General features: G+C 53.7%; 1 long non-coding RNA gene across 1 annotated transcript; it reads left to right on the top strand.

Annotated features, from left to right (window-relative positions):
• Positions 1 to 3,037: 3,037 nt before the first annotated feature.
• Positions 3,038 to 6,510, top strand: LOC137670948 (uncharacterized). The gene is made up of 3 exons (XR_011049373.1): positions 3,038 to 3,194; positions 3,558 to 3,659; positions 5,748 to 6,510. It is a non-coding gene; the product is annotated as an uncharacterized lncRNA (long non-coding RNA).
• Positions 6,511 to 7,779: the final 1,269 nt, after the last annotated feature.

The following is a 7,779-nucleotide window of genomic DNA, read 5'->3' as shown; positions in this document are numbered from 1 at the left end:
GAACTGAGTCAGACTGATGGCTGGAGATGAGGTCCCTCAAATGTTGTGTGGTCATGGGCAATATTGGAGGTTTTAATGGATGATAGGTTGCCTGCAGCCCATGGATTAATTTGACGACTAATTTTTTAGAGGTGCTTGAACTTCTTGAGAATGAGAATAAAAAGGCTGAGGAGTCTCATCTTCAGAAAATCTCAGGTCTCACATCAGCACTCGGGTAACTGCCCTTCTTCTCCCAGGGTCCTGGGGCACTGGGTGCTGTATTTTACAGAAAACACGGCCTCAAGTAGCCTGATGTAAACTACAAAGTGCTGAGCACTTACAACCATAATTTGCTGCTTACAATGGGACTGAGCTGTTCTGAAAGCCCAGCCCAGATTATGGGTTTCAAACACTAGGAAATCTGTCCCTGAACTCTTAATCCAGTTTATGGGCTCATCACAAATGGAGCTGAGCCATTCTTGGAAGGAAAACTTGGCGAAAGCAGTCTTTCTCCACTGTGTCAGTAGAAACCACATTCAAACCTCAGGCCAACGATTCTAGATTGGGGAGTAATTAAAACCTGTAACAGCCTCTCCCCATGACTGAAGGAAGTGGTGATGTTGGGGCAGCAGCCACAGCTAATTGCACAGGACCGACACCAAAACTCACTTCTCCGGTTGCTCTTCAGGTCACACACCTGGGTGGGAGCTGAATGGTCCTCAGCTCCAGTCCGAGATAAGCCTGCTTGTACAAAAGAGCTCTTGTGCCTCGATACCATCAGTGCATACCAACGTATTTTCCCCCTGCAGAAGAAGGCATGGGGAGAGGAGCTCAATTCTCCTCTCCCACCAGCATTGCATCAGTACAGTGCTAGGGAGGTTAATAGAGTTGTTCTCCCTCTATTTACACTTAGTGGGAAGAAAAACAGGCCTGAATGTGGCTATTCTTTTTAAAAAGTATTTCCTAACAATTGCTCTCTTTCAATAGCTTATTTACTGCCCATCTGTGACTCCAAAGTAAAATCTGTCCAGCTATTGATCTAAAAGACTTCCCCTTCACAACTAATCCTCAAAGATCCTTGCTGTTCTCTGGCAGCCAGGCTGAATTCTCTCTCAGTTGCCCACATCAATAAATCATACATTATCTATGCTTGATTTTGGTTAAGATTCTGGCTAATGACGCATGAGATAGAAGAGGACTCAGCTGATGTGGTCGTAGTTTTGCTGCTCAGTAAAACTTGTTGAAGTGGAGAAAACCAGATAAGATGGATTTTTGCCATTAAAAATCAACTTGTCTGATTTAGTGCATGGATAGGAGCAGATTGCACTGATTAAAATCACGGTGCATTTGTGGAGTCTCACACATGAGCAAGGGAAATACGAAGTGGGAGAAGGGCCTGAGAAGCATTTGCTTGCAAACAGACACGATGAGAGCTGTAGGAGAGCACCTGTACACGGCGCCTCGCTGGGAGCTAGCAGAGAGAGGAGATGTTCTCCTGGCCCAGGAGACCTCAGACAGCGCAGGGCAGGACAACCTCTCCTCCAAACCTTTTCTCTTTAGCTTAGCACCATCTAGAGGGATGCATCTGCAAACCCCAGGCCTCCGCTCTGCAGTGTGCGTTTGGCAAAGGATAACGCCCATCAGAAACACGCTGGGTTTGGAGTCAGGGGGAAACCAAACAACTGAAAGCCAAGCCTCAAAAGAGCAGTTTACTCCTCCAGTTGCCTTCGCTATTTGTTAAAGCACAAGGCTGTGGTGCAGTCATTCCCCTTGTCCTGGTGAGCTCTTCTGTGAAATGGAAAGATGGGTGCTCCAAAGAGGGGCTTGGGGAGGAGGTCTGGAGGGGGATGCTCAGGGTTTGGGTTGTGGTTTTTTTTTAAACACCTACAGATCTTGCAGCACATACTCCTGCAGGCTTTGATGACATCTGATGATGTGATGGGAAGTCCTCTATGGTTTAGAGCAGAGGTCGTCCTTCACGTTCGTTCAAGCCTTTGCCTGTCACTAACACGATGCAGCAGCGTGACAGGACACCTGAACTAAAGCTTTCTATGCTGAATTTTACAGTTTTCAGCCCGGTGCATCAGAGCTTACTCAAATCTCCCGACATGGAACACCAGAACAAGACTGAGGGCGTGTGGAGTGACGTTAGCTCCTCTGTCTCACGCTGACCTTGCACTTCCTTCTGCAGCAGCCCAGGCTGCTGACTTGCAGTGCCATGAGATGTAATACCGGCACTCCATCAACCGCGTCTCTGGCCAACCTTGTATAATCCCAAGGCAAAGCCACCAAAATCAAAGTCCAACCTGCCTGAATCAGTGAGTGCTTGGTTTGGAGATAGGAAGAACATTGCCCTGGTCAAAGGGCAAAGCAGAAGCTTTCAGAATTCACCTGACTTTGAGATTAAGGAATACACATGAGGCATAAACAACAGCAAGGTTTTGCAAAGGATGCACAAAACCTGCATTTCTTTAGTAACTGGCTGCAGTGACCCACAGGACAAAAATCAAGCAGTGCTCTGGAGGTGGTGTGGGCGGAGGACCCTGGGCAAACCAAGGCCAATTCTACTGCCTACTTCTTGTCTGCTAGGGATGTCACCCTTACCCTCCCCTGCTTACAACGGGATGTGGTGTAAGAGGGTTTGAAGGTCTGGCTGGGGGAGGGAAGGACGTTCTCATCCCTGCAGCATTCAGACAGCGGCAGGAAAGGACAGGAAACATCCCTTTCTTCACCCCTGCTCTGTACAAGCACAGTGCACGCTGCAGCAATCCCCTCCAGCTCAGCTTAGAGACCACAGCACAAGATTTACCTCCCCACATCTCAAACCCGGGTCCCCCATAAAGCACAAAGCACCAACAGCAGCTCCTCCAGCCAAGGCTGAGCCACCTTTCTGGTATGGCCGGCTCCAACCTCGGCGCGGCCGCCCACGGCCGATGCTCTGCGTGCTTTCTCCTTTCCCGGAGGAGCAGGGATCCCACGCCCGGCACGGCACAGCCCTTCCTGGAGGCAGCACGGGGCTGAGCCTGCCTCCCCGCGCGTGACCCAGTGTTACTGAGCAACATCCCCACGGGAGGGAAGGAACGAGGAAGCCGGGCTGTACAGAAATAAAACCACTGCAGAGCCCGACTGCGAGAGGAGAGAGAGGAAGAGACAGGCTGGCTGGAAAGGACAGCGTTGCTGAGCCCGGGAGAAAATGGTTTGAGTAATTATCAACGGTAAGGAACGTCTCATTTGAGGCAAGAGAGCTCAGAGGGATTTCTGCATGGTAAATACTCTGCATATTTTATGGCCTTGGCTTGTGGGGGGAGAAAGGCCGGTGCTGGCGTGGTTTGAAGCACAGCCAGGATGCCAGACGCAGTAACTCCCTTTTAGCCCGTTAAATCCAGTCCCCTCCATTTCCTCCGTAACTTTTGGCCATAACCTGCCACGGGTCCAGCTCAGCCCCCAGCCAATCCCCCTCTGTGAGGATCCCCAGCTCACGAAGAGGTCCCGCTCTGGGCTCTCCAGGGAGGGTATTTGGGGGTAGCTGGTGTTTTGCATTGGTGCAGCGAGCAGACGGGTCTCCCCTTTCCCACCAGCCTGCCGCTATGTGGCCAGGAAGATGGGGACCCTGTGCAGCCGGGAGCACCAGGAGCCACCACCCTGCCCAGCGCAGGCAGCCCCCCGCAACTGCCACCAAAGTAAGTCTGCAGCTCGCTGGGGATGGGGACATCCACCCGCCTCAGCCCCGACCACACCGGGGATGGAGAGGCCAGGGCTTGCCTGGGCTCACAGGCTGGCGGGGGGATCCTCCTGCTGCTGCCCTGCCCACAGGGGAGATGCGCTGGGTCCCCATCCCTCCCTGCCTGTGCTCCTGTGACCATGGTCTTCCTCAGAGCCGGGCGCTTTGTCTGAGGAAGAACCGTAACAGGTAGAAGTTGCAAAAGTTTATTTTCTTTCCTGCTTTATCTTCCCTCGCTGGGTTTTGCCTTTAAATGCCATGGCTGCATCCCAGCCCCTGACAGAGCGGGTGAGCAAATAGCAGCCTTTGGAAGGGAGGACAGCCTTACTGGGGTGATCAGCGGGGGAGTGGATGCAACCTGCTGAAGCACCGATTCCCCAGAGCTGTGCCTTCCTGGGGCAACCTCTGTTATTTCAGGCACCCTGCTGAACGCCAAACTGCATCACCACGCACCCCAGCTGGCACAGAGAGATTTCTGTCCTTACTGCCAATCTTCCCAGCCCCTTCCTGGCCCATTTCAAACACACAAATCACTATGACTTTGCAGATCAGTCCTGCGATGCACCCGAGAGCAGCTGCTCCTCCCGGCCACCCCCAATTCAGCACGGTGGTTACGGCAAGGACCCTCCTGGCTCCCTGCCCCTGCCCCAGCTGCGGGGACCTGCTCCTGCATCGCCCGGCCAGGCTGCTCAGGCGTTAACACTCGCCATCAAAATGAAGTGATTTCTGAACAGCAGACCGAGGAATCTGAGCACGGGAAAGACCTGCCCCACCAACACCAGTTTCACTGGTTCGGCTGAGTCACTCTCTGCTCTTGTGCAAACATGCCCAGAGCTGCACCCAGGCACGAGGACATTCCCGGGCAGCTGCCACAGAGATCAGGTTGTGCCTCGTTGTCTCCTACCTCTGCCAGGAGCTCAGGGCTGTCACAGGAGACTCGCAGGGAAGATGTAGGGCTGAGCCATTCCCTTTCTGCTGCTCCCATGTGCTGTGTGCGCGGGGGGGAAAGGGAGCTGTGTGCCTAGGGGATCCTATAAAACCTCCAGAATATCACCTTTCCCCTAAACTAACAGCTGGATCCTTAATGGGGGGACGAGGTGAGGGAAAGGGGATGTGTCCCTTCACTAATACCTTAATTAATTGCATATGAAGGAAAAGCAGAGCGTTAGTCATCTGGCCTGCAATGGGAGCCAGGACTTTGCAGAGGCCCCGAATGGGAAGATCAGGGCAGGCGCTTGGGTGTATTAGCGAGAGGAATCAAACTCCTCCTTTGAGCAAAGAAGTTAAGCTCCTTCTCTACAGTTAATTGTTGGGTGTTTAATTGCAATCAGAGGAGCTGCCCAGTTGGTAGTAACAGAGGGTCTGGCCCCGTGCCTTTCTGGCAGGTCTGGTACACTGGCCCCTTGGCTGCTGTGGGTGCAGGGGCTGCACCAGTGCGAAGGGCACTGGGGGCTGCACCAGTGCGAAGGGCATCGGGGGGGCTGCACCAGTGCGAAGGGCACTGGGGGGCTGCACCAGTGTGAAGGGCATCGGGGGGGCTGCACAAGTGCGAAGGGCATCAGGGGGGCTGCACTAGTGCGAAGGGCATCGGGGGGGCTGCACCAGTGCGAAGGGCACTGGGAGGCTGCACCAGTGCGAAGGGCATCGGGGGGCTGCATCTCTCTTTAGCACGGAGCAGCCCACAGCTGAGAGCTCTGCGGCACCCCAGGGAAAGGTGGCCCAGGACAGGGCATGAGGAGCATCCAACTCAGCAGAGCACAGATCTGGCTGGGAAATGGGGATGATCTGGAGGCACCGGTGGTGCCCAGGTCACAGCTTGGGAAGTGCCAAGCTTTGTGCCCTCCTTGCAGCAGGGTGGGCTCTGCTGGAGAGCTCTCTGGGCTGTAAACCTGGCCTGACTCCCTCCTCACCTAATATTGCTTACGGTTACCATCAGGAGGTTTTCCAAGCACCTTGACAGTTCACAACCCAGTCTTGTCCTTCAGCAATAACCTTTCCCCTTGGCTAATCCTGAATCCTCTTTTCTCTGATGTTCGTGCATTTGCAGAGATAAAGGCAGAGGTATCAGCACCCCCCCAAGCAAGAGCCTCGCTTCCTGGGAGCAGTGACCCCATCCAAGACCAGCCCTGCAGGTCCTGAGGGTAAAAGCCCTCGTGGTCCGCCCCTGAAGGCCACGAGATTTCTTCCCACCCGTTTCCTGGGAATGCTGCAGCCCAGGGATTGGAAAATATCAGCAAATCCCTCCTGTATCTGCTCTCAACACAGAAGCACAATGATAGACAATGTCCTGATCGGTCTCTTGTTACCAGAATTTTCTAGCTGGCAGGAAAAAAAAGATTGCCAATGTGTACCAGATGCTCCTGGCACTTTTGGGCTGTGGAGCACCAGGGGAAGAGGATGAGCCATTACATCCTAGCAGCAAATCGGATTTTTATACTGTGAAAGCAAGTTGTGCTCCCAATGGTATTGATACACATTCAGACAATTTCTACCAAGTTAAATTAGCTCATGAGCTGGCGTAAGGAGTGTTAGAGCTTCAGTCTGTGGAAATCCCGTGATGTTTTGTACAACCCCCTTCCCCATGCCCAGTAAGCTGGTGAAGCTGTCCTCACCAGGCAGCCAGCACCGCGGCGTGATGCACAGCACCCACAGAGCAGAGGGCTGCAGGGACCGCAGCCAGGGCCCCCCTCCAGCAAACCCTGCGCCGTCACAGAGAGCAATGACAGCAGGATCGCAAACTCCGCACGTGCGGGGAGGAACCTGCCCGACCCCTTCCTGTGACAGCCAGAAATAAAGACGGATGAAAAGAGGCTGGTTGGGAGCGTGGTGGTTTTTCTCCTGGAAGGGGTTTGCTGGCACTGCAGGGATTGAACAGCCTGATGCTTTGGGTCGTACATTGGCAGCACCGGCGCTCTCTGCTGAGGCTTGCCTTGCTGCCTGTGTAGGAAGAGATGGACCTTGTGTCACCATTGCTTGTGATAGAGTCATAGAATCGTTTTGGTTGGAAAGGACCTCTAAGATCATGAAATCCACCCGTTAACCCAGCACTGCCAAGGCCAACACTAACCCATGTCCCTCAGCACCACATCTACTCATCTTTTAAATCCCTCCAGGGATGGTGACTCCGCCACTGCCCTGGGCAGCCTGTTCCAATGCTTCACAACCCTTTCAGTGAAGAAGATTTTCCTAATAATTTTCTGATAAAAGAAAACCCAGGGGAGGGAGCAGAGTCACCCCACACCCCTGGGGAGATCTGGCTCTAAGCTCCTGGGTCTCCAGGGCTCAGCCTCTTGCTGCTGCCCTGAGCGATGGTTTGGCCTTCGGTACCAAAACTCTTCTGGTACAATATTGCGTGAGGGGGAGATGCTCGGTGAGTGGCAGGATGGGATGTACACAATGGAGGGATGTGCACAAACCAGTGACCTTAACTTTAAAACCTCCTGGCTTTGCACGGGGCAGGTGTCCCATGACGAGCTTTGTTAAAGTGGGAGAGGCACAAGTCCTGCCCGGGGGGCTGCAGGGCTCTGCAGGGGATGGGGAAGGAGGGATGGCGGGCAGGCTGGGAGGTGCAGAACAGCCCCAAATCTCCCATGCACACTCAGCCACAGCAAGGCTGGAGAACACAGACCTTAGGACTCTATTCTGACCATTGCCACTTCCTAGGACAGCTGTCACCACCAAAGCGGTGGTCAGGTAAACGTCAGTGCGTGCAGCCACCTGAATTTAACAGAAATGCCTGGCTCTGGGGACAGCAGAGGACACCAGCAGCTCCTGGGCCGTACAGTTCTCCATTCATGGGCACCACCTGAGCACACAACCTCTTGTAGGGTTACAGCGCTTCATTCCCCACTCCCTCATGGACTCCACTCAAATGCTGAAGTCTCCTGCTCCCCACTGGCTCCTCTGACATGCTGTGTGCAAACTCAGTGGGGAGAAAGGAGGGAAGGAACAACAAAGGAAATCAGCCTGTGCCAAAATGGAGCAGAAAGGGGAGTCTGAAAAGAGCCATGCTCCAGCATGCCCTACGCAGTGCCTTCTTTAAGGCTTAACCCCAGGGATCGTCAAGATGTCCATCACCA

Source organism: Nyctibius grandis, chromosome 16 (assembly GCF_013368605.1).
Source record: "Nyctibius grandis isolate bNycGra1 chromosome 16, bNycGra1.pri, whole genome shotgun sequence".
NCBI classification, from domain to species: domain Eukaryota; kingdom Metazoa; phylum Chordata; class Aves; order Nyctibiiformes; family Nyctibiidae; genus Nyctibius; species Nyctibius grandis.
The sequence above is the reverse complement of the archived record's forward strand: the minus strand, read 5'-3'. Positions and strand labels throughout refer to the sequence as shown.